This window comes from Pleurodeles waltl, chromosome 9 (assembly GCF_031143425.1).
Source record: "Pleurodeles waltl isolate 20211129_DDA chromosome 9, aPleWal1.hap1.20221129, whole genome shotgun sequence".
Classification (NCBI taxonomy): Eukaryota; Metazoa; Chordata; class Amphibia; order Caudata; family Salamandridae; genus Pleurodeles; species Pleurodeles waltl.
The window spans coordinates 734108288-734134437 of NC_090448.1; positions in this window are offsets into that span (position 1 = coordinate 734108288).

Below are 26150 nucleotides of genomic sequence, written 5' to 3' on the forward strand. Positions count from 1 at the left end.
TTCCTGATGGTTAATTTTGAAGTAAATAGAAACATTACAGTATAATGCTGTGTTGGACAGAATAAGTCTTCTTCAAGGTATGTTTAAGCAGAAAATCATTGTCTTCAAATTGTTCTTCCAGACAATCTTTACGTATGTGGCATTTGACTCAAATTTTTCATCACACACACCATACAGCAGGAATGGATGTGTATGAGTGTACGTACAAATAAGTAACCTGGCTGTACAATGTAAGAAATGATAGGTGTGAGTTATGTATACTATACTACATGAGATTATACCATCACTCACCTTATCAGGGTTCACATGGACATCAGGCTGCAGGCAAATGTAACACAGTGTCCTCAATACCAAATCTGGTCTCAAAGTATGACAGATTGAAAACATACATCCAAACTTAACAACACATTGGGAACCATAGTAACCTTGAGTGGGGTGTGCAATGGATGGCAGATTCCTAGCGAAGTAGCTTTGGTGTAGCTGCCAATGTGACAGCTCGATTGGGATTTGGATGCAGGATGGAACACAAATGCAAATACTAACTGTTCACCCCTGCCAAGGCCCTGATCCCCAAGTATATGGCACATACTGTAAAGGAGTACCTACGTGTTTATTAAACTGTAAAAATAGGATGCTAAAACTAGGGGAAACACCTTAACTAACCTAACCTATCCTAACTACACATTACCCACAACTGGCCCTAACTACCCTAAGCTAACCCTACTTATCACATTTAACTAAACACTCTAAACATCAACCCCCCTTATATGACGGGACACATGGAGGACAACATATACTAACCTAAACACATACTATCTTATACTAAACAAAGATATATATATATATATATATATATTATATATATATATATATATATATAATATAAATATATATATATATTTTTTTATTTATTTAATACACAAAATCACCAACCTCATCCCCCACCCACAAAAAAACACATGTAAAAATATCATACTCTCCACCCCCCAACCCACTAATTCTAACTAAACTAACAGTCTATTCTAACCTAACACTAAGCCCCCTAAACCCATTAATAAAAAGAACCAGGAAAGAGGAGGGAGGGGAGGGAATCACGGGTGAGGGTATCAAAGTCACAAGTTCGCCCTCCCCAGGGTCTTCTTAATCGCACGCACTCTCGTAGTTATCTGCGCCACCTCCTGCTGCAGCCTGTCCAGTCTGTGCAACACCTGTTGCATGTCACGTTGCATTGCATGAAATTCACCATTGTCAAGGACTGCAGCAGGGGTGGTCTGTGTGCCAGTAGTGGAGGGTTGTCCAGCTGGTGGTGCCATGCTTGGAGGGGGAGGTGCAGGGGGTGCTGTCAGTGGTCCAGGAGCTGAGGATGTTGATGATCCTGCAGTGGAGGCCGTCATCCTTACTGCCACCTGGGTCGTAGTGGTGGTGCTGGTGGTGGTGGCTGTTGTGGACACAGAAGGGCCCCCATGGGCAAATGCCCTCCACACCCCTGAGGCTCTTTCATGGCGATAACACTGTGCCATGTGGAGGAACCCAGACTCTACATCCAGAATGTGGCGGTAACACATCGCCCTCCGCTGAAATTCACAGATCTGGTTGGCATCCATATTGGCTGCTGTTAAAAAAGATAAAGCCAAACATTAGTTACATCATTGTGTGATACAGCTACTGATGAGAATCAGACAATACATCTAATGTAGCTGAAACAGGCCATATCACCGTACAGATCACAGATTGTCCCTGAGGAAGTACATGCCAACGCAGCCTACACATGTCCTATCTAACAGCACAGCAATGCCTCCACATGTGACAGGCCAACTAATGACTATCTTCTGGATGACAATCAAGGGCCACAAGATCTGTGATTTGTAAATGGAATTGCCAGGATGGTATGCAGTTGCTAATCAAGAGTGGGTATCCTAAGTTGGGACAAATGATTTACAGATTTACATATCTGTGTACTACACTTGGATCCTCACACCTAGGTACACATATTTCATAACCCTAAGCCTGTGCCTCAGGGGGGATGGACAAGCAACACATACTTTCAAACATCAAGGACAGCCAGGAAGCTTTGGACAGCTGTATATGGGTTTAGTCAGTCCACCACAGGTAAGGAAGGTGTCCAACTAGGATAGACACAAACATTGGACAATCCCATCCACATTTATGTTTGTAATTGCAGACAATTGTCAACATCATTTGATAACAACAATACCTGTCCTACAAGAAGCAGATAAATGCAGGCACCCATCTGGGCCTGAGCTGCATGCACACCTATGACATTGTACTCAAGTGACACATACACGTAGCACAACATGTGGAGCTAGATGCTGCTAGGAAGTCAAACATACAGTCTAACAAGTTCATTAGTGAACAGGGAGGCTCAAGTCTGTGGGTAATACTTTGGCATCCCTATTCTGTGAGATTCAGGGTATGATTTGCTGACTTAATCATGAAAATGGCCCTCTGCAAATTTTTCTTTACAAGAAATGTAACAACAAATGTCACCCAATTCACATGGCCGCACTACAATCCCAAAATATGATTCTACGCCACTGATTGTCCAACTCAAATATGGAAACAAAAAAGTCAAACTCCAGTCAAGTTGCATATCAGATAATGGGCCAGCACATCATACCTTGTTATGTGTCCAACACACAGGAGTCAATCACACAACAGCTGCAAACGCAACACAGAACTAAAATATCAACACTTACTGGATATGTCTGGGTCTGCAAATCAAGCTACTTCTCCGATTGTGTAAGGGGCAGGCCCACTTGTAAAGCATGGAAGGGTGAAATGTGCTCAATGTCTGTGCACTGTTCAACACTTTCAAGTAAAATCACTGTGTGTGACATTACACCTGAAAGTCCAGCCCTTCAGGCATGATGATACTCCAAAATACATACCACTGCAAACATGTATAGACCCTGTCACTCCAGTGAGTGATACACACACATATGCAAACATGCAGTGGCCCTAACTATCATCTGGTGACAAACATGATCCCTCACTTGGTTGCAGACTCATTTATGGAGTGTACTCCATTTCATCATTTGTTGTAATGAGAGACATGCAGAGCCACATTCCTGGTGCACTGCAATTCCAGTCACTCAAGTATTGTGACTTGTGCATCAAGGGACAATCAGTTACTGTGTGATTATCATGTGGGTTGAGTTAAGCTCATGGTTTATTATGCTTTCTATGGTCCCTTACATGTGGGCCTGTGTTGTCTGTAGGTTACATATGCTACATTTACAGTGTCCCCAGAGCCAAATATGCTCCCTATGACCCCACAATGGCAGGGATTCTGTGCGTTACTTGATGAAAATCTGACGCTAAACATGGATTGGCCATTTATCTAAATTATTACAACAAAGAAATATATGCTGACAGTGTATATTTTGTTCATCCATGACAGAATGCATGTCACAGGTGTAGTCATTGCACCTGAAATGTGTCACTCATTGCCCTGCGTACCCATATTGGGTTTTGGAATTCACAGTTAGCCACATTCATCATCTTATATTTGGCAAGTTGGGAGATCAGCGGGTATACAGCAAACTGGCACTGTCCCATTATTGAAACATGGTTTAGCAGATGTCTTACTGTGTCAATCAGAATGATGTAGGTTTGAATTTGTATGTTCCTTCAGAATGACAGCAGTCACAGGAATGCTGGTCTTCTTATCTTAGCATACACCCATGTCTGTGATAGCCTCCATACTGGGACGTTAGCTATTATACATATGCTGCACTAGATCAGTAGGGGTGTACCAAACATAAACTTGCAAAGTATTTTGGAACTTTATATGTATGATGGAATTGTTCAGGGATCCCTTGCACAACATCATGCAAGTAATACATTGTGACCATGCATTCCCCAACTTTAGGTATCCCATGATGACCCAATAACTTATGAGAAGTGCATGGCTATAAAGTTACACAGATGGCAAATGCAAGCTCAGTTCCAGCTACTGTGCCCAAAACCAATTTAAAACACACAGATACAATGAACAGAGGGCCAGGGATATTTGTTATCCCTCAATTTGTATCATTTGCTTCATGTTTTACGCCACAGCAATGGAAAGTAGCACCAAACATTTAGATATGAACCCGTGTGCATTACTTTGGCATCCATTACTAATTTAATTGCGGCACAACCAAGTCAAACTATCAGCCGAAGATATTACCTGAGCTTAGGAAGAAATTTGTATGTATGGGCCAGAATACAGTTCAGACATGTATTCAAAATATTTGGGGAACACATTAATTCCTTGCTTTAGATCGTGAAAAACATCTCTTTCCTGGTACACTCACAGACAATGGATAAAACATTTGTATGAGCCGCATTACCATCATCTATTGATGTGAAAGCAGCACTAATTTGCATGATCAAGTTGTGTTTTGTAAGTTTGTGCAGCTGTTGCGTCAACAAATGACGGTAATGTGTAGCAATTATTGTATAACTCAGGGCCACTGTATGTTTAACTTGCATTCCACATGTCCAAAGACATTGCCTGCAGCACATCTGCAAATCTGCTACTGTCATTACATAGCATTTAAATGTGCACATTACTCTTAATTGTACTCACCAACAGGGCCACCAATCACAACACCCAGTTGGTCCAGCAGGTCTTGCTCTCTGGCAACAAGGTCAGCCCAGCGGTGCTTCAGTTGGTGGTCGTTGCGCGGTGTGTTGAAAATGCAATGCAGATGGTACAGCACCTTGGACCACCTTAGCCTCCCCGCCTCCGTGTGATACCCCAGTATCACCCTGTCACCTGCTTCAATCATCAGGGGGAGGAAGTGGCACACAAGCCAAATGAATGCACCCAGCTCCTCCTCACCCATTCTCCCCAGACGTGGCCTACCCAACATGACAGGAATAATAGTAAAAATAAAAGGTACAGAGAAAAATAAAGGGAAAGGGGGAGGAAAATGAAAGTAAAGTAACCCACAAACAGCCCAACTATCCCCAAACTAACAATACGCACTACAGACTCCCAATAGTACAAAGGCCAAAAATAGGCACCAATTATAAGAAATAAACACTTACAATGAACAACTGAGACAATTACAAATAAAACAGATGACAAATAGGATGGCACGCAGGAGACAAAAGCACAATTGGGACAGATAAAACTCTAAGCACAGCCACACAGTCTAGAAAAATCACAGACTGCAAAGTGAAAGTGAAAGTACACCCACTGTACCATTTCTGTAAACAGGATATCCTATTACATCACTTCCTTCCTCAAATGCGGTGCGTTTTTATTATGATGCGTCAACATTTTATGATCTTACAGTCTGTGCGTAAAATGTTTGTGACGCAAATGCTTAAAAATTACCCCGCATCCATGGTTCAAAATATTTAGCATTGGTAACCAATTTCATGGGGTACACTGTAGGAATTACCGCTCGGGCCAATGGATGTATAATGGCTGTGAGCGTCATTTTTCAACGCATAAGCGGTGGTTTTTTACGCATATGAGTTTTTTTTGACACGTTTGTGTCAAAATCTATGTCTTTTACTGTGTTTGTGTCATTTCTCATATTTTTAAAACGAATGACAGCTGTAACTGTACAGAGATAGGCAGTTTGCACCTGCATTGTGTATTCCAGTGTTTGGGCACATGTGGCAGATCACACTACTGCGGACCATGATACTCCAGTTGCTGTACCGGATGAGCACTCTTCACTGACGCAATAGATACCCAAACATTTTTAATACAAATTAGTATTACCCAGTTTGAGCAGGTTGTGCGTCAACAGAGGATAGCAAGGCTACGCAACTTAATACATTAACTCATTGCCTGTGTGTCAATGTCTGTGAATTGGCTATTTCAATTTTAGTTGGGCCTCTGTGTGAACGTCACAAGACGTGCTTTCATTTATGTGCTTGTATGCATGTGTTGTAAATGTGGATAACCTTCACAAACTATTCAGTGTAGATATGAGTCAGGATATGTGTTTGTCATACACGTAGCATCTAATGCTGTGTGAACCGTACTGACTTTTGGGACAATACATCTCCCATGACAAACTATGCACAGGATAGATAGAGGACAGTTGATAATGGCAATGAGTAAGCCATCACATGTACAGGAATGTTGGATACCACATCTTGGTAACTTGTTTGTATACTAGCCATGAGTCAGTCATTTGAAAATGCTTTGTAGGTACAGTGTTTGTGGCACTAAGTCGCAAAACAATCCAAAAATGTAATGTCACTCCACTGTTTGAGTCCTGTATATGAACTATGTTTCTCGTGTGGCAGTGGAGGACCAGCAGACCAAGCTGCATGTGTTCACATATTTTCAGTGGTTAATTGCACAAAGGTGTCCAGTTCAAGTGTGCGGCCATGTGTACCCGGTGTCATTATTGTCCTCCGTGTTGTCACTGTTGAGTGCACGTCTACTCATGAGTCTGTGGATCCATTCCCTGCATTAACAGAGTATCCTTCAAAGCAGAATTGGCCGAAGCCAAAGGGGAATTGACAACACACATGGGGATATTTGAGCTATGGCACTACAGAAGTTTTATGAGGCTGACAACAGGATAACCTTGGTGTGTTCAGAAACGTAATGGCTGATTAATCTCACAGCTAGGCACCACGCAAGCACCATCACTGGGTTGTAGCCAATGTGAATCTGTGTGTGGACCATCAGGGCACCAAAATGTTTTGTCCATTCATGAACATTAGCAAACGTTGTTTTTTGTGCTGGAGGCACCATTCTTAATCCATGCATATAGCCTTATTACACTGTCACTGTTTGTCACTCATGCATACATGAAACACAGGCAAGGGATAGTGCCAGGATTAGGCTATTTGAATACATGTCCCAGACCTTGATACCATATGTAAAATTATTAAACTATAAATATTTTTGTGGATTCATCATAGATCTACCAGACACAATACCCCAGGAGGAAAGTGAGGGCATGGAAAGCAACTATGAGAGAAATGTAGCCACAGAGAACCTCTATGGTAACACAAAAACAGGTAACAATCAGGCTAACAGGATGTACGCTCTGTTAGGAACTAACATGAACAAGGCAAATGCACAGTAAGCAGACTCAGACTGGGAAAAGCCTGAACAACACTTTGGATGATTAAAACTATATTTGTGCTGTGGGCTGCAACGTTACACAATAACCCAAGGGCTGTGTTACACAAGTGGTTTATGCGGCAATGCGCAACAAGGATATACATATAAAGGCAGCTTCTAAGTAGTTCCAGGAAGCAGTAATGGCAGTGCAGATTCAAATGGGTGGTCTGCATGGAAGTGGTCGCAGGTGTGTGCAGCTTCAGTCTCTCACAAGTCCTGTAGGTGAGAATCAAGTTCAAAGGGCCAACGGACATGGGAAGCAATGGACAGGTGATGACAGGTCCTACAGACTACCAGGCAGTGCATTTTGGTTCCTGCAGTCCATGCAGTCAGATGAACTAGGACTATGGCATGCCATACTAAAGAGGGAGGCACACTGGAGTCAGAATGTGAGTCTGGGTGTGTGTAGATGATGGATTATCAGGGTACATATTGTCCTGTTACAGGGCCACCTAGAGAAGGGTGGGGAGAGACTGAATAAATGCCTGTGACAGAACTTATAACCTGGTATGGCATGCACAGGGCATGTCTTGTGAGCAATGCTTGTCATACTTGGGGCACTTGGGCTATCCATTTGCAGCTTACATGGACTTCTTGTCACACATGCTCCTTGCAGAGATAGCTGATGTCATACTTACTGCTGTCAAGGGTGTGGTCATACATTCCTGTTACTAATGCAATTGCAAATCCACTGGCTCATGTATGAAGCAGGTTTTTTTACTTGTGATTGATGGTGTCTTAGTTGTGTGCCATATGCTGCAATGAACCATGTTGCCAACATGGATGTGTCCCATAGTTGTGCTACTCTGACAGTGCCCTCCAAGTGTGAAATGAACACCATATATGTCATTTACACTCTATGTGAAGTTGGGTGTACATTCATACCCAACAAGTGTGATATGGGTTTTTCAGTATCCTAATCTGTATTACTGCACTTCTCCACAAGGCTAAACTCAGATTGTGATTACTAGGGATCATGTGATGCATAAATAATTATCCAGACCATGATTTAGTGATTAGATTAGGTGTTTAATGAGATATAGTAAGAAAGTGGTGATAGCGACTAGAGTTAAAAGAAGTTTTGTACAATGTGTTGTCTCCGACGCAATGCTGCAGCAGTGTTTGGATGGTCCCTCTCATGTTGATGGACAGCATCCTCCTCTTCCTCCTCTTCAGGCATTTGTGGGTCTGGTTCATAGAGGGGAATGTTCCTCCTTACACAAATGTTGTGCAAGATGGCACAAGTCAAAATTATCTTGCAGACCATTTCAGGTGAATATAAGAGGCTGCCTCCGGTGATGTCGAGGCACCTGAATCTTGACTTCAGGATGCCAAAGGTCCTCTCTACTATGGTGCGTGTCCTCCGATGTGCCTCATTATAGGCACGCTCTGCTGCAGTGCTTGGGTTTTCAAATGGGGTCATGAACCATGGCTGGATCCCATACCACTGATCAGCTGAAAGAGAAAATGAGAGAACATTTTTGATGGAGTTCGCACCATGATTATCACTTTGCATGGCAGTTGTTATCTTATGTTGTCTGTGACTCATCTGTGTTTGTGTTATTGTGTGGACTCCTACGCTTCTAGGATGTTCCATCAGCACTGGGATGCTTCATTATTTGAACTGGTGTTTGCCTGACTGAGCGGATGTCAGCGGTATTTTTTGCAGACTTGCAGTACATTGTGTACTCCCATGCATTACGTCATGTGAAAGAGGTGTCCATTTGTCTTAACTGGGGGGGGACGATACTTCCATACACAGAATCAATTCCACAGTGGTGGTAACACGGTTGCATCTATATGGCCTGAACATCCCATCCAATTTATCATATGCAATAGAATTTGTTCAACATCAGTGAGGCCCTTTGATTTGGCTAGGTGACAATGTAAAACACATCTCCATAGGTTGGCAGCACTGAGGTGTTGACAATTGACAATGCACAAATATCCCATGTGTGACAAGTTCTATGCAAACCTATTTATCTGCCCTCACCGAGTTGGCTCATGTTCAAACGTGTACCTACACTACTGAACCTGGTCCAGGAAAGCTGGCTAACTTGGTTGTGGTAGTGAAGGTTTAAGTGTCAGAAGGTACATATGCCTGTACATCTGTTGTGTATATGTGTAATTGTCTCAATCCGTATGTGTAGCAATGTGCACTTTGCAATATTGTCACATCAATATGTGTTCTTAGCACAGTCCACTTGCTTATTGGTAGTGGGCAATGTCAGCCCAGGAGTGATGTGAGATGTTGGTACAGCCTCAATGATTCCATGTCCCATTAATCGGAGTCATCATCATCATGCTATGTGTGTCATGGTGTTTGACCTGCAGCAAAATACATTGCATACCCCTTACACAGTACATTGGTGGTCATTACAACCCTGGCGGACGGTGTTAAAGCTGCGGCCAAACCGCAAACAGGCTGGCGGTAAAAAAAATTGAATTCGACCCTGGCGGGAACCGCCAACAAAGACCGCCACATCAACACACCGCCCGCCACGGCGGGACAAACAAACAGCGCGGCGGTCACCGCCAACAGACAGGCGGGAGTCAATGTACCACCCACCCTATCACAACCTACCAATCCGCCACCTTTTCCGGGGCAGTAGCCCCGCTGATAAAAACACGGTGGAAACAGCCATTTCGAACGGAAAACGCTCACCTCCATACACCCCACGAGGAATCAGGACAGCATGGAACCCGAACTCCACATCCTCCCAGCGATAGTCTTCCTGCTCCTCTACCAGGAGCACGAACGCCAGCGCAGAAGACAACGGTGAGTACTGCACCTACGACACAGGGGAGGGGGGAGGGAAAAAAATACGGCGACACACATACGCCACACACCCACCCCCACCCTCACCCACTACAACACACACATCAATGCATAGCAATACATCACAGTTACCCCCCCCAAACCCCCCTGGAAGAATGCAAAGACAAAAGGAAATGATTCTAAACATTTGAAAATATTGTATTACTGGCTTAAAAATATATAACACATCAAATACTTTTATATACATAAATGTACAAGTCCGATCATTGCAGCAGGCATTGTCCGTGGACCACTGGGCCCAAATAACATGGGCAAAGCCCACACAGGATACCTGACTCCAACGGAGAGAACACTGCAGGGGCATCAGATAGCAAAACTACAGGCACCTCAGGGGGAAGGGAAGGGGGTGCACCTCAGCCAGATGAGTCCACGATGCCAGATCCACGAGGGGCCTCCATAGCCACTGTTCCGTCCTGGGGAGTGCAAAGCCACAGTCTCACAAGTCTCTACAGTGGGTGGGTTGCCCACTGTTCCATCCTGGGGAGTGCAAAGCCACAGTCTCACAAGTCTCTACAGTGGGAGGCTTGCCCACTGTTACATCCTGGGGAGTGCAAAGCCACAGTCTCACAAGACTCTAAAGTGGGTGGCTTGCCCACTGTTCCATCCTGGGGAGTGCAAAGCCACAGTCTCACAAGTCTCTACAGTGGGTGGCTTGCCCACTGTTACATCCTGGGGAGTGCAAAGCCACAGTCTCACGAGTCTCTACAGTGGGTGGGTTGCCCACTGTTCCATCCTGGGGAGTGCAAAGCCACAGTCTCACAAGTCTCTACAGTGGGTGGCTTGCCCACTGTTACATCCTGGGGAGTGCAAAGCCACAGTCTCACAAGTCTCTACAGTGGGTGGCTTGCCCACTGTTACATCCTGGGGAGTGCAAAGCCACAGTCTCTCAAGTGGATAACAGTCTCCACTGGTTCTGGTTGGACTGGTGCCCAGAGTGCTTCGTGCAGCCCTGCCCGACACAGATGCGGGCCTGCCCCTGCCGCTAATGGGCCAGCGGTACTTGAGATGAAGGGCCCAGTTCAGCGGTGCTTGAGACGGCCGTGCCCAGTTCAGCGGTACTTGAGATGAAGGGCCCAGTTCAGCGGTGCTTGAGACGGCGGTGCTCAGTTCAGCGGTACTTGAGATAAAGGGCCCAGTTCAGCGGTGCTTGAGACGGCGGTGCCCAGTTCAGCGGTACTTGAGATGAAGGGCCCAGTTCAACGGTGCTTGAGACGGCGGTGCCCAGTTCAGCGGTACTTGAGATGAAGGGCCCAGTTCAGCGGTACTTGAGATGAAGGGCCCAGTTCAGCGGTGCTTGAGACGGCGGTGCCCAGTTCAGCGGTGCTTGAGATGAAGGGCCCAGTTCCGCGGTGCTTGAGACGGCGTAGCCCAGTTCAGCTGTGCTTGAGACGGCGGTACCCAGTTCAGCGGTACTTGAGATGAAGGGCCCAGTTCAGCGGTGCTTGAGACGGCGGTGCCCAGTTCAGCGGTACTTGAGATGAAGGGCCCAGTTCAGCGGTGCTTGAGACGGCGGTGCCCAGTTCAGCGGTACTTGAGATGAAGGGCCCAGTTCAGCGGTACTTGGGCGGCGGTGCCCAGTTCAGCGGTACTTGAGATGAAGGGCCCAGTTCAGCGGTACTTGAGATGAAGGGCCCAGTTCAGCGGTGCTTGAGATGAAGGGCCCAGTTCAGCGGTGCTTGAGACGGTGGTGCCCAGTTCAGCGGTACTTGAGATGAAGGGCCCAGTTCAGCGGTGCTTGAGACGGCGGTGCCCAGTTCAGCGGTGCTTGAGACGGCGGTGCCCAGTTCAGCGATACTTGAGATGAAGGGCCCAGTTCAGCGGTACTTGAGCTGAAGGGCCCAGTTCAACGGTGCTTGAGACGGTGGTGCCCAGTTCAGCGGTGCTTCAGATGAAGGGCCCAGTTCAGCGGTGCTTGAGACGGCGGTGCCCAGTTCAGCGGTGCTTGAGATGAAGGGCCCAGTTCAGCGGTGGTTGAGACGGCGGTGCCCAGTTCAGCGGTACTTGAGATGAAGGGCCCAGTTCAGCGGTGCTTGAGACGGCAGTGCCCAGTTCAGCGGTACTTGAGATGAAGGGCCCAGTTCAGCGGTGCTTGAGATGAAGGGCCCAGTTCAGCGGCTCCGGCCATGGCGTGGATGTCATTTGCCACCTGAGCTGTGGCTGGCGGGGCCTTCCTGCCCATCTGTTGTGTGGCTGGCGGGGCCCTCCTGGGCTGCAGTACCGGGCCTGTAGGTGTCCTCCTGCCCACCTGGGATGGGGCTGGCGGGGCCCTCCTGGGCTGCAGTACCGGGCCTGTTGGTGTCCTCCTGCCCACCTGGGATGGGGCTGGCGGGGCCCTCCTGGCCAGCTGGGCTGATGGCGGTTTTGTCGGGCGTGCTGCCCTTCCCAGCCTTCCCTGATCGCCTGTGGCCCTTCACCACTTTGGGCGGTGTGCCAGCTGGCTCAACACTTCCTGCCGGAGCCATGGTAGGGGTTTTAGTCCCTGGTGTTTTAACCCTCTCGCGCCGGCCACTGCCTATCTTCGGATGTTTCTCCGGGGGTGGGCTGGCCGTGCTTTGGCTCCGTACTGAACTGGCTGCCCTTGAGGGTGGGGGACTCCACAGTCCATGGCAGACTGTCATGACAGGTCCCGGTTTTGTGGTGGCTGAGGTGCTGACTGGAGTCCTATGACATGGACGGGGTGGGGGAGTTGTTGGAAATAGGTTAAGTTTGGACAGGAAAAGCATTTTAGGAACAGTGGGACGGGTAGGTGTAGTGGGTATGGGAGTGGAGGAAGAGGTTGTGGTTGTAGGAGTTTTAAGTCTGGTGTCTTTGGGTGCAGGTGCTTGGGCTGGAGGCTGTCGTGAGGTGGATGGCTGTTGGGTGGGTGTCTGCCTGCGTTTGTGTATCTTGGGAGAGGGGGTGACAGACACACTGGGAGAGGACACAGGGGACGTGTAAATGGTAGTGGGGGTGGTGACTGCACGTGTGCGGGGGGTTCTGGTGTGTGTGCTGGTGATGGAGGTAGTGGCTGAAGATGTTGTGCATGCAGGTGTGAGTGGAGACGTGACAGGGAGGGAGGAGGGAGACGAGGAGGAAGGGGACACAGTGGAGGCAGTGGGTGTTGTTATGTCTGTATGTGGATGTTGCTTGTGTGAATGCCTGTGTGATGTGTGGTGCTTATGTCTGGCTGAGCTTCCCTTGGGTGATGAGGTGATGCAGGCTGGTCTGATGGTGTGTCTGGGATAGGCAGAGGTACAGGTGATAGGGTATGGGTGGAGGAAGTTGGAGGGGGGAGGCTAGAGACAGGGACAATGGCTGCCATCAGTGCTGAGGCCAGAGTGTTGAACGATCGCTGAAGGGCAGCCTGACCAGAATGAATGCCCTCCAGGTACCCATTACTCTGGTGCACCTCTCTTTCGACACCCTGGATGGCATTCAAAATGGTAGACTGCCCAACAGTGAGCGTCCTCAGGAGGTCAATGACCTCCTCACTGAGGGCAGCAGGGGTGACTGTGGCAGGGCCTGAGGTGCCTGGGGCGAAGGAGATGCCCACCTTCCTGGCTGAGCGGGCACAGGGCAAACTCTGAGGGGCTTCTGGGAGGGCGGTGCTGGTGCGCAGGGTGGCGGCTGTACCTGTTGTTGCGGGGGCACAGATGTTGCCGCCACCACAAGGGAGCTCCCTTCAGAGGACGAGTCGCTGTCACTGATATCTGCACGAGTCCCCGCTGTGGAGCTCCCCTCGCCCTCCGTCCCACTGGTGAATTCCGAGTCCGTTGCATGGCCCTCCATGGCCATGTGGGATGCAGCTCCCTCGCGCTCCGATGCCACTTCTCCTCCGCCTGATGATGCTAATGCACACATGAACAGGAAGACCACAAAAAAGGGGGGGGAAATAAAGACATGTTGAGTGCATGCATTGGCGACACAGTTGGCGGACAGGACAGACACAGAAGCCCCCTGCACTACGCCGCGCACTTGGGGTCGACTACTCAATCCGTGGGACATGGCCTACAAGCCTATGGGCGACATCTGCACACATTGATGACACAGGGCCATGAATAGCTGTACTTGGCACCCTACAGAGGTGGGGGGCGGGGGCACAGGGCCATGCCTTACGGAGGGGCCTAGCCTACAGAAATCGCCCTGGCCTAGGGATACCCACAGCCCTCCTCCCCCACCCAGACACCTCCACTGCGCGCAAAGTCACCAGGATTAGAGTGTACTCACCCCCTTGTGTCTGCTGTGATGTCCTCACGCGCCCATCCAAATCGGGGTAGGCCACCGCCAGGATCCGGGACATCAGGGTGGTCAAAGTCCGACTGGCACCCCTCCCACGTTGGGAGGCCATCCCCAGCTGAGCCTCCGCCGTCTTCCTGCTCCAGCGGCAGATGTCCTCCCATCTCTTCCGGCAGTGGGTGCCCCGTCTGTGGTGGACCCCCAGGGTCCGGACGTCCTTGGCGATGGCACGCCAAATATCGATCTTCTGGTGGGCGCTGACCTATGTGAAATGTACAGGGGGAGAAAAATATTCATCACCATCTGCATGCTCGATGTGAGTGGCCCACCATCCCCACCCTTGCCATGTGGCACATGCTCTCATCCGTTGTTTGATGCATGCCTCAATCGCTCCCCTCCCCACCATCTTTCATCCACCCCACTCAACACAGGCATTGCCCACAAACCATGGTCCCAGTGTACTTACCTGTTGGTCTGGAGGACCGTAGAGTAGGGCATACTGGGGGAGGACCCCATCCACAAGTTTCTCCAATTCCTGAGCAGTGAAGGCAGGGGCCCTTTCCCCAGTCGCATGAGCCATTGTCTCTTCCAGACCGAGGTCACAGCAGAACTTGCAGTGTAGGTCCTATCCTGTCGAAGATCAGGTACCGAGTGATTAAGCAGATAGAAAATGGCGGTCACGCCCGCGGCGGTGCGTACCGCAACGGTGCGTACCGCGACCGCCGGCGCACATCGTCATTGGCTCCTGAGACCCATAGGGTTCAATGTTAACCAATGCTGCTTTGCGCCGCGGTCTTCGACCGCCTACCGCCACGGTGTGCCACGCCAGCGCATTTACCTCACATCCCATTGTCGCACTTCACAGGTCAGGCAGCCGCCATTTCAAGGGCCCACATAGCTTACTTTCTACTGCGTCACACATACCTAGGCCTTGCATCAACACTCATACAAGCCATTCAATGCATTGGGAATCGTGTTCTGTGCAAGCTGTGGTTACGTACCTGTGTGTTGATTGACTCTGTGCTCGCTGTTGTCCTTCATAGGCACCGTCCGCTGGGACATGCGAGGAGATGGAGGCATCCTCCGGTGTACAGACCACTGGTGGACCTGTCTACAATGGAGGAAAGACATGTCATACTGACATACAGGCTTGACCGAGCAACTATTCAGGAACTGTGTGCCCAGCTGGAGGCAGACCCGATGTCACCAATTCGCCAACCCACAGGAATCCCCCCTCAAGTGCAGGTTCTGTCAGTACTCCATTTCTTGGCAAGTGGGTCATTTCAAACAACTCTGGCCATAGCATCAGGGATGTCCCAGCCTATGTTTTCCAAGGTGTTGGGCAGAGTGTTGTCTGCCCTGCTGAAACACATGCGGAGCTACATCGTTTTCCCTGAGGTGGGGGATTTGCCTACAGTGAAGGGTGATTTCTATGTCCTTGGACATATCCCCAACATCATAGGTGCCATTGATGGGACACATGTTGCTTTGGTCCCCCCCAGCAGGAGTGAACAGGTGTACAGGAACAGGAAGAGTTATCATTCGATGAATATACAGATGGTGTGTTTGGCTGACCAGTACATCTCCCATGTTAATGCCAAGTTCCCTGGGTCAGTGCATGACGCGTACATCATGCGGAATAGCAGCATCCCTTACGTGATGTGTCAACTCCAGAGGCACCGTGTGTGGCTAATTGGTGACTCTGGTTACCCCAACCTGTCATGGCTACTGACCCCAGTGAGGAATCCCAGGACAAGGGCAGAGGAACGGTACAATGAGGCACATGGGCGGACTAGGAGGGTGAGCGAGCGAACCTTTGGCCTCCCTGAAGGCCAGGTTCAGGTGCCTCCATATGACAGGTGGATACCTACTCTACTCACCAAAGAAGTTGTGCCAGATCATCGTGGCCTGCTGTATGCTTCACAACCTGGCTTTGCGACGCCAGGTGCCTTTTCTGCAGGAGGATGGTCCAGATGGTGGTGGTGTGGCAGCTGTGGAACCTGTGGAGAGTGAAGACGAGGAAGCCGAAGAGGACGACATAGAGACCAGGAACACAGTGATACAGCAGTATTTTCAATGACACACTGGTAAGAATCCACACCGGCATATTACATTTACTTAAAGACTACTACCTCTCTACTATCTGACCTTTTCCCCCAGTGTATGGTAACTGAGTTGTGACTTTCCCTTCCGATTTCAGAGCTGTGGGCCCCACTGCGTGACATCTGCTTTGTTTCCCCATGGACTACAGCTGTGTGACAGTGGTATTTTGTCATCACAATGTAAATGAGCATTTTGGCACGGTCATGTCTAATACATTTGTTCAAAATCACAGCCAGACTCCTGATTGTTTTGTGCAATAACTGTGTTTATTACAGTGCTCTATATTGGTGGGTGTTTGCAAATCGGTGAGGGGTGATGGTGGAGGAATGTCCATGGCAGAGTCCAGACTACTTATATCACAGGTGCATTGTCCAGATGCCTGTGGAAAGTGGAGCAGGGGCAGTTTAAGGATGGACAGGGTGACAATGTGGGACAGTGGGATGACAATCAGGGAGGTATCCTTTCCTGGCGGGGGTCTTGGCATCTTACTCTGTCTTCTTCCTGGATCTCAGGGCCCGCTTGCGGGGTGGTTCTCCTTCTGCATGGGGTGTGGTGCTGGTGGCCTGTTGGTCCTGTGGCGGGGCCTCCTGTCCACTAGCGCCGGCAGAGGTGGTAGGCAGTTCTTGGTCCATGCTAGTGTGAGGGGCCCTTTGTGGTGCCACAGTGTCCCGCAATGTGGTGACTACCTGATTCAGTGCCCCTACGATGGTGCCCAGGGCGGAACTGATGGTTCGTAGTTCCTCCCTGAAACCCAAATACTGTTCCTCCTGCAGGAGCTGGATCTCCTGAAACCTGGCCAGTACCGTCGCCATCGTCTCCTGGGAATGATGGTAGGCTCCCATGAGGGAGGAGAGGGCCTCGTGGAGAGTGGGTTCCCTTGTCCTGTACCCCCCTGTCCCACAGCAGCCCTCCCAGTTCCCCTGTTTCCCTGGGCCTCTGTCCCCTGGACCGTGTGCCCACTACCACTGCCCCCAGGTCCCTGTTGTTGTCGGGGTGGTGGGTTAGCCTGTGTGCCCTGTAGTGGTGGACACACCGCTGATTGACGTGTCCTGGGGACAGAGGTATGGGCCCGCTGGGTGGGTGCTGTGCTGGTGTTTCCAGAGGGGGGAAGGTCTGTGGAGGCCTGTGACTGGGTGAGGGGAACCGACTGTCCCGAGGTCCCCGATGGGCCGGGCTGGTCATCTAGATCCAGGTCGACAGAGGTGATGTCATCACTGTGGGCCTCTTCTGGGGGTGGAGTGGACATTTGTGGACCCTCCTGCGCGGTGACGTGGCATTCGGGTCCTGCAGGGGTATAAAAGTATGGTTATTGCATCTGTGTGTGCCATAGCGTGCAATGGGTGGGTGCCCGTGTACCCCAGTGCTGGCATTCCCGTGTGGGGGCTTTAGTGACGGTGGTTTGGGGGTGGGATGGGTATGTGCAGTGGGCATGCTTTGGTGATGGGTGTCCATGCTTTGCGGTCGCATGCTGGGTTTGGGGTTGGGATGGGTGGGTTGTGATGGTGAGACATTTGCAAGGAGTAGGTGTGATGGGGGTGAGGGTGAGGGTGAGGGTGGGGGTATGAGTTGGCATGCTGGTGGGGTGGGGGGGATGAAGTAGTGAAGATGAGACTTACCAGAGTCCATTCCTCCAGATACTCCTGCGAGGCCCTCAGGATGCAGGATCGCCAAGACCTGCTCCTCCCATGTTGTAAATTCTGGTGGAGGAGGTGGGGGTCCGCCGCCAGTCCGCTGCACCGCGATGTTGTGCCTGGATACCATTGAACGCACCTTCCCCCGTAGGTCGTTCTACCTCTTCCTGATGTCGTCCCTATTTCTTGGGTGCTGTCCCACAGCGTTGACCCTATCGTCTATTCTGCTCCATAGCTCCATCTTCCTGGCAATGGTGGTGTGCTGCACCTGTGTCCCGAAGAGCTGTGGCTCTACCCGTACAATTTCCTCCACCATGACCCTGAGTTCATCCTCAGAAAACCTGGGGTGTCTTTGCGGTGCCATTGGGTGGTGTGGGTGATGTGTGGGGTGGATTGTGTGGTGCTAAGTGTGGTGATGTGTATTGTTGTGTGAAGTGCGTGGTAATATTGCTGGGTGACAGTAAAATGGGCGTCTGGGTGCTCGGATCTCTTTTCTCTGTGCATGTTCACGATTCTGTTGGAGTGGAGGTTTGTGGGTGATGTGGGTGTGTGTTTTATATTGTAATGGGTGTGTTGGAGTGGTGTGTGTATGTGTATCAGGTGTGTGTGTTTTGAATTGTCCAATGTGGCGTTGTTTTGTAGAAGTGTGTGTATTTTGAGCGCGGCGGTGTGTACCGCCAATAGAATACCGTGGTTGAAAGACCGCTGCGTGGATTCGTGGGTTGTGATGGCATGGGCGTATTTCTGTTGCCGTGACGGTGGAGGTTTGGTCATCGCCAGTTTCTCGCTGCCCTTTGGTGTGGCGGACTTTTGTGGATGTCTGTATTTTGGCGGTTTGCCTGTTGTGGGACAGAATGACCGTGGCGGTTTACCGCGGCCGCGGCGGTGTTCTGGCGGTCTTCTGCACGGAGGTAAGCGCCTTTTACCGCCAAGGTTGGAATGACCCCCATAGTGGTTGGAAGGGTGTGTGATTGAGTGTTATTGATGTGATGTTGGAAGATTCATCTTCCAAGTTGTACTGCCAGTTAAGGCCATGTCATAGTCACTGTGTGGTTTTAAATTGTTCCCTTGTGTCTCTGGAGTGGCATCTGTTGTTATTTGCATCTGTCATTTATCCATAGGTGTGTATCCCATTGGTTCAGGATATCAAACATGACTAGCAGTGTCACGACCTCAGTGTCTTACTGGGCACATGTCAATGTAGTGGTGTATGTGTTGTGTGTCCTACAGGGTTGCTGTGCTTTGTGTATACAACTGGGTTCCTGTTCTTACCAGCAAGTAGGCCATTTCCATATCGTCCATCCTGGAAGAGTTGATTGATGGTGCTGTGGCGGAAGATGACTGAATCATGTACACTCCCAGGATACTTTGCCACAATGTTGGTGATCAAACCCCGGTGATCCACAATGGCCTGCACACTGATGGAGTGTGTGTGCTTCCTGTTGCGGTATAGATGCTCAGTTGCAGCAGGTGGCACAATCCGTACATGTGTGCAGTCAATGGCACCAAGCAAGTGTGGGATTTGGTATAAGCCTTGTTTGGTCTACTGCTGCTTCAGCTGTGTGTTGGGGAAGCTGATGTGGCAGGTGTGAGGGAGATGATGGCATCCAGTACCTTGGGTAGGAAGGCAGAGAATGAGGGCTGTGAGATCCTGGCAATTACAGCACCAGTGGTTTGAAAAGAGCCACTTGCCAACATGTGGAGGACAGCTAGCAGCTTGGTCTCTGGTGGAATGATGTGGGGTGTCTGCAAGCTGGGTGCCAACTGTGGCTCAATGTGGTGCAGCAGCTGCTGAATGGCTTGCCAGTTTAGTCTGTACCTCTGGATGATGTCATGTTCCCTGAGGTCCAGAAGGGTTGTCCTCATCCAGTATATCCTCTCCTGCCTTCTGCGTTGCCTTTGGGGTCCCTGCTGGTGTGGTGGAAGCTGCTGCTGTTGGTCCTGTGCTCTGCGTCTTTGTGCATGCTGGATGAATAGCACCTCCATATCTTCCTTTTGGATCTCTGCTGTTGCTTCTGTGTGTTTTCCTTAAGTATTGGTGTGTTTGCCCCATTTTAATGCCTGCCCTGACACAGGCGTTATTTGTTGATGCAAATTGGGCTGTGCGCCATTTTCCGCCTCCGCCTCCCAGCTGGGCGGCATTTTTGCTTGGTAGGATAAATATGGTGCACGGGTGTTTAATTCATTTTTTGGACGGGACTGGCTACCTTGCATGTCATTAACGCAATGCAGTTTCACGCATCCAGAAAATGACGCACACAGCGGAATTTTGGCGTTCGCGGGCTCGGGTGTCCAAGTATAAATATGGTGTTAGGTTTGCCCCAAATTTGTGTAAATAATTTTGACGGAAATTCGAGGCAGACAGAGTATAAATATGCCCCTAGGTGCTTGTACATTAGTTTTCTTATATTTCACTGTTGCTACAAATGAACCTTGACTTTTTATGGGTGTTGATTCAGACCAAGTATACATTTTGGTCTTCAATGGCGTGAGCTGTGGCAATGAAGATAGTTCATTGTATTTCTCCTCAGGCATTATGTTTATCGATACAACACAGTCGATAGTGAAAGGTACTGAACAACCATTTATTTTGAAGGTAATCTTTGGAGAGTGTTTTGTATAATTTTGTGGCTTTGGCATATTGACTTTTCTTTGACTGACATTTTTCTTCACATGTGAGCAGTCCAATGGGCGTATGCTTCTCTGAGGTAAACATGGCACAATCACTTTCTTCATTTTCACTTGATATTGAATCAAACAAACTGACGATGATTTAGATGATGATCAACTTGCATAGCTTCAATTTGCCTCAAATGATGTCATCTCTTGGCCTTGTCGGCGTGCACCAAACGTTGCTTCTGAAAGGTTCTGGGGTCCATTTTCTCTTCGCACTGTGATGCACTTATTTTTTCCTTTGCTCTACATATCATCACAAAATGGTTCTCTTTCCCGCAGCCTTTACATATCTGTCCAATGGTGGGACACTTTCCTTCGTATAGGAATAAAATTCCACATCTAAAACACAACTTCTTTTTACATGTAGACATCACTTAGCGTACTTCAGTCTTTTGCTTTGGATTATTTTTCACACTCATAACTGACTCGCTGTGGGCACCTCCGGTCTCCATGTCAGCAGCTTGTCTCTCAGCACATTCTTCAACTCTAGCAGCCATCAACACTCGCTCCAGACTGAGAGTTTCTCTCAGCATTTTTGTCTGAATGAACCTGACAAGCATCCATCAACAACACTGTCACATAGGGCCTGATTCTAACTTTGGAGGACGGTGTTAAACCGTCCCAAAAGTGGCGGATATACCACCGACCGTATTACGAGTCCATTATATCCTATGGAACTCGTAATACCTTAGGTGGTATATCCGCCACTTTTGGGACGGTTTAACACCGTCCTCCAAAGTTAGAATCAGGCCCATAGCCTCTTTATTGTTAAATTCATTGAACTTACAGTGTTTGATGAGTGCATCGAGACTTTCCACAAATTCATCTATAGTTTCACCAAATCTTTGACATTCTTGACCGAAAACATAGGCCCTCATTACAACCCTGGCAGTTGGTGGAATAGTGGAGGTATTACCGCCAACAGGCTGGCGGTACCTACCTCCACTATTATGACATTGGTGGTTTGGCCAAAGCCAAACCGCCAATGTACCAAACCGACCGCCATGGCGGTAATCACCGCTGGGCTGGAGACTGCAGTCTCCAGCCTGGAGGCCATCACTAGGCCACCCATGATATTATGACCCCGCCCACTGCCATGGTTTCAGTGGTTTATGTCCCGCCAGTGAAACCATGGCGGTAGGCACTATCAGTGCCAGGGAATTCCTTTCCTGTCACTGATAGGGCCCCCCCCTCTTCCTCCCCCGGACCCCTCCCCCACCCTCACCCTCCCTCTCCCGCACATTTACATACATACACATACATACACACCCATACACACACGCATACACACATTCACCAATGCATTCATACATTCATACACACTCACCGCAACACTCACGAACATACATCCAGGCACACATGCAATTTCATGACACAACATGCACGTAAACTCACACCCACTCATGCACACACGCATTACACATGCATGAACAAATTCACACACACTCACACACACTCCCACACACAACACTCCCCACCCCCCTCTCCTGTCAGAGAACCTGACTTACCTGCTTGCAGGGAGTCCTCCGGCAGGAGAAGGGACGCGGCGCTGCTGCCAGCAGCAGCGTCCGCCAGCAAAACACTGCCAGGCTGTATAGTAGTGTAGCCATTTTTAATATAGCTTTATGCGCGTTTGCTTAATGTATTAGGCCTCTGTGCACTTTGCCCTAGATGCATTTTATTTAACCTCTCACTGTTGTTTTACAATAACCAGTTTCACAGTCTTGTTTTATTTTCATTCTATCACACTGTTTAGCTTACTTTAGCACTGTGTTCTCAAACAATATATTCTTGCTCGCTCTGTGCTTCAGTCAAGGATACAGTCTGGTACATTTTCGATAGACGTGGTAAAAGTTTAGTCTCTAGGGTTCGTAGAAAGTACACATTCTTACGTAGGGACGTTTCTTAGAACATCAGCGTGTTAGTTATAAAAACACTTTCTAGTCCTGGTACACGTAAGAGGGAGATTCCGACCAGGAACCCACAACTAGATGCTGACTGCCCTGTTGCAGATGCTGATGCAGATTACAGGCCTTTGCTCAGGTATGAGGGTTGATGTCCTCCCGGGGGAACCTGAAAGGCAGGCTTAGAGCTTCATAGGCTGTGCTCAAAATATAACTTAGAGAGAACATAATTTAGTTGCACTATGATAGCCTTATTCTTGTGTTTCACTCTCCTCGCTACTATTTCAATCCTACTGTGTTGTATAGTTCTGGTTATAGCAGCTCACGCTTTGTTATCTAAAATTCAGTCGTTTTATTAAACCAATCTTTAAAACTCAAACTGCCTCTGTCATTTATATATGAGACCGCACTGTGTATGAGAGAAACGGTTGTGACCTGAGTGACCACGACTTCCCTGGGAAGCACTAAGATGTCATGCGCTCGACTGCCCAATCGTCTCTTCCCTTCGGGAGAGATGAGGCACTGCTAGTTAGCCGGAGCAACAACTGGGTTTGGGGTGACAAGGGTCCTTCACTGTGGGTCAGACTTAGTCCCCCACACTGCGAACAATCTTGCCGCCCTAAAATCCAGTAGTCTCATTAGGATAATGAGAGCCTATGCGACATGGCGCCCAACGTTTGGTCTGGCTCTAATTTTCGGGTCCACCGGATTATCTCGGTCTCATATAATATAATGATTCCTCAGTTCCTTTAAGCGGAGACGTCCGTGGCACTGAGGATTTCCATCACCGCCGTATAGGTAACCCTATTTACAGCGGGTGGTTGTTCAAGCTTGAACCTTAAAAGGATAAAAACTCTCATCTTGGTGTGCCTTCTCTGAACTCAGGTCCGTTTTTATAATGGCAAATCCCCAGGTTGTACAAATAGCTCTTAACATGAGACAACCGCTCACAGCACATTTGCTAGCAAACGGCCTCACGGCCCAGGGTGGTCCAGTCACGTTTGTGGTGGACGCCCATGCAGCCTATAGAACAGAACTTTTTTACTCTTGGGTCATACTTCCAGCAGTTGATGGGAACACAAATACATTCCATACATACACAGTAGCGAACGCGCCTGGACAATACAGGGCATACGCATACTTAGAGATACCTCTATCTTATCAAGAACATAATAATTGGCTTGATGGCGCCCTACCCCATACAATATTACCTGCCTTATATAGAAATCACGTAGGGTGGAATAGGGATTCTCCATATCATGTAATTCCTATTAAAGGTGATCCTCAGCCACAACTGCGGTATCCAATAAAACATGAAGCAAGGGCACCGGTGAGGGAAATACTCACACAATTGGAATCCCAGGGGGTAATTGAACCCTGTGTCTCACCAATGAATAATCCCTTATTTCCTGTAGCTAAACCGGACCATTTGTATAGAATAGTCTTAGACTACAGACATTTGAACGGACATACCCATACATATGCTACACAGAACTCGCATAGCGCTGCACTAATGAATAACATTGTGCGGAAAAAATATAAAACAACTTTGGATATCTCGAATGGATTCTTCTGCCAGAATATAGCTCTTGAAAGCCGAGATTTAACAAGCTTTAGTGCACTAGGCTCCCAGAAAAAATTCTGTTGTTTGCCTCAAGGGTATAAGAACAGCCCAGGACTGTTTGCGGCTTGTGTGATGGATATTCTACACGAGTTAGACCCTGAAGCATTGTCATATGTGGATGATATATATCTCACGGATGACGAGTTGCTAAAACATTTAAGACGGGTAGCCCGCATTGTTGTGGGGTTTGCCGAAATCGGCTACAAATTTAACTTCAAACAATCAAAAATAGCCTTCCTCAGTGTCATTTACCTGGGATATGAGCTGTCGAATGAAGGTAAGAACCTAGCGCCACAATTCTTAGAAAAGTGTGCACAATTGCAACCACCAAATACGATTAAGAAACTCCAATCGTTGTTGGGCTTTCTAAATTTTGGCAGAACATACATTCCTGATTATGCTACACGCATAAAACCTTTATATGAATTGATACGTCCCGATTTTTCAAGCAAATTCTGGACAATTGAACATACACATACTTTTCGGGAGTTACAAGCAGATCTGTTAGCAGCTAAACATTTACACACACGGGACAATAAGACGCATTTTGTGATCAGGGTAATAGCTGGGGCCATTGGGTTTACTTATGTCACATTTAATGAGGGTGAGACAGTCCTGATAGCATACAAGTCGCACTTGTATTCTGCTGCTGAACAACGATTTGCACCCACTGAGAACATTCTCACTGCTGTACAGATGGCTGTTATTAAAGAAAGACCTCTTGCCCAGGGGAAAAGCATTATTGTGGTCTCTCCTATTCCGGGCCCTCGAGGCTGTTACAAAAGCTAGCCTTCCGAACGCAAAAGCACTTCATCCGCGATGGATACAATAGGCTACGTCTTTAACAGCCACTGATGTAGACTACATCTTTGACCCAAAGTTACAAACTCAGGAATTTCTGCAATATGAAGTTGAATATCCAGTTCCCGCTTACACGTTGCCTATTGATCAATATCAAGTAGTCATGTACACCGATGGCTCTGTGCAACCGGCGATTGGAACAAAACACCAATATTCTGCTGCATGTGCGGTAGTGAGCGGCTATATGGAGGGGGAGAAATTCTGCCCCAACATACCTATACGCAAACCTTAGAGGATTGTACAGCACAATTGGCTGAGCTAAAAGCTCTGCTGATGGCACTGGAACATACGGATCCGATGCAGTTCACACTGATTATTTGTGATTCGGATTATTGCGTCCAGACTTTTAATGAATACCTACATTACTGGCGCTTGAATGGGTTCAGAGATTCGAAAGGCAACACCATAAAACACAGACTACTATGGGGGAAGGTAGCAGATCTGAAAGAGACGCTACCCAAAGTCCATGTTGTGCATACACTTGGACACCAGCGCGTTGGAATACACGTTGCTGGAAATACTTTGGCTGATGAAGCCGCAAAGTCAGCAGTGGCAGTTGCCACTGTAGCTGCAGTGACTCGTTCGAGTTCCAAACCAGACACAGATATTATGGGTGCCATAAAAGCTACGGTTGAAGGCACGCCTTATCCTAAGGGATTTCCTAATGAATACCAATACTTTATGGGAGGTATGCTGAATGCTGAAGTTAAGATTCCAGGCGTAGACATACGTGACATCCCCAATAAAGATTTAAGACCACAATTCATTAAAGCAGCACATGAGGGAGTGGCATCTGCACATGCTGGCGTGGCAGCTACAATTTCGCTATTACAGGCCCGCTATTGGTGGCCTGGTCTCTATAAAGAGTCCAAGCAGTATGTCCTTTGTTGTGACATCTGCAAACAAATTAAAGTTTCAACAGCTAAGCGCCCGCCGCAGACACCCCTCTTAATATCTAATAGACCATTACAATGTGTGTACTTGGATCATTGTGGTCCACTAACAACGGATAGTGCATATAAATATATCCTAGTCACTGTTGATTCTTGCTCCAAATTTGTGTGGGTGTGGCCACAACGCTCGGATGACGCTCGGACTGTTATTAAAGATGTGCGAGTCTTTGTCGGTACATTTGCAGTTGCGGCGTTCCATTTGGACCAGGGCCCTGCTATTGCCTCAAGGGCAT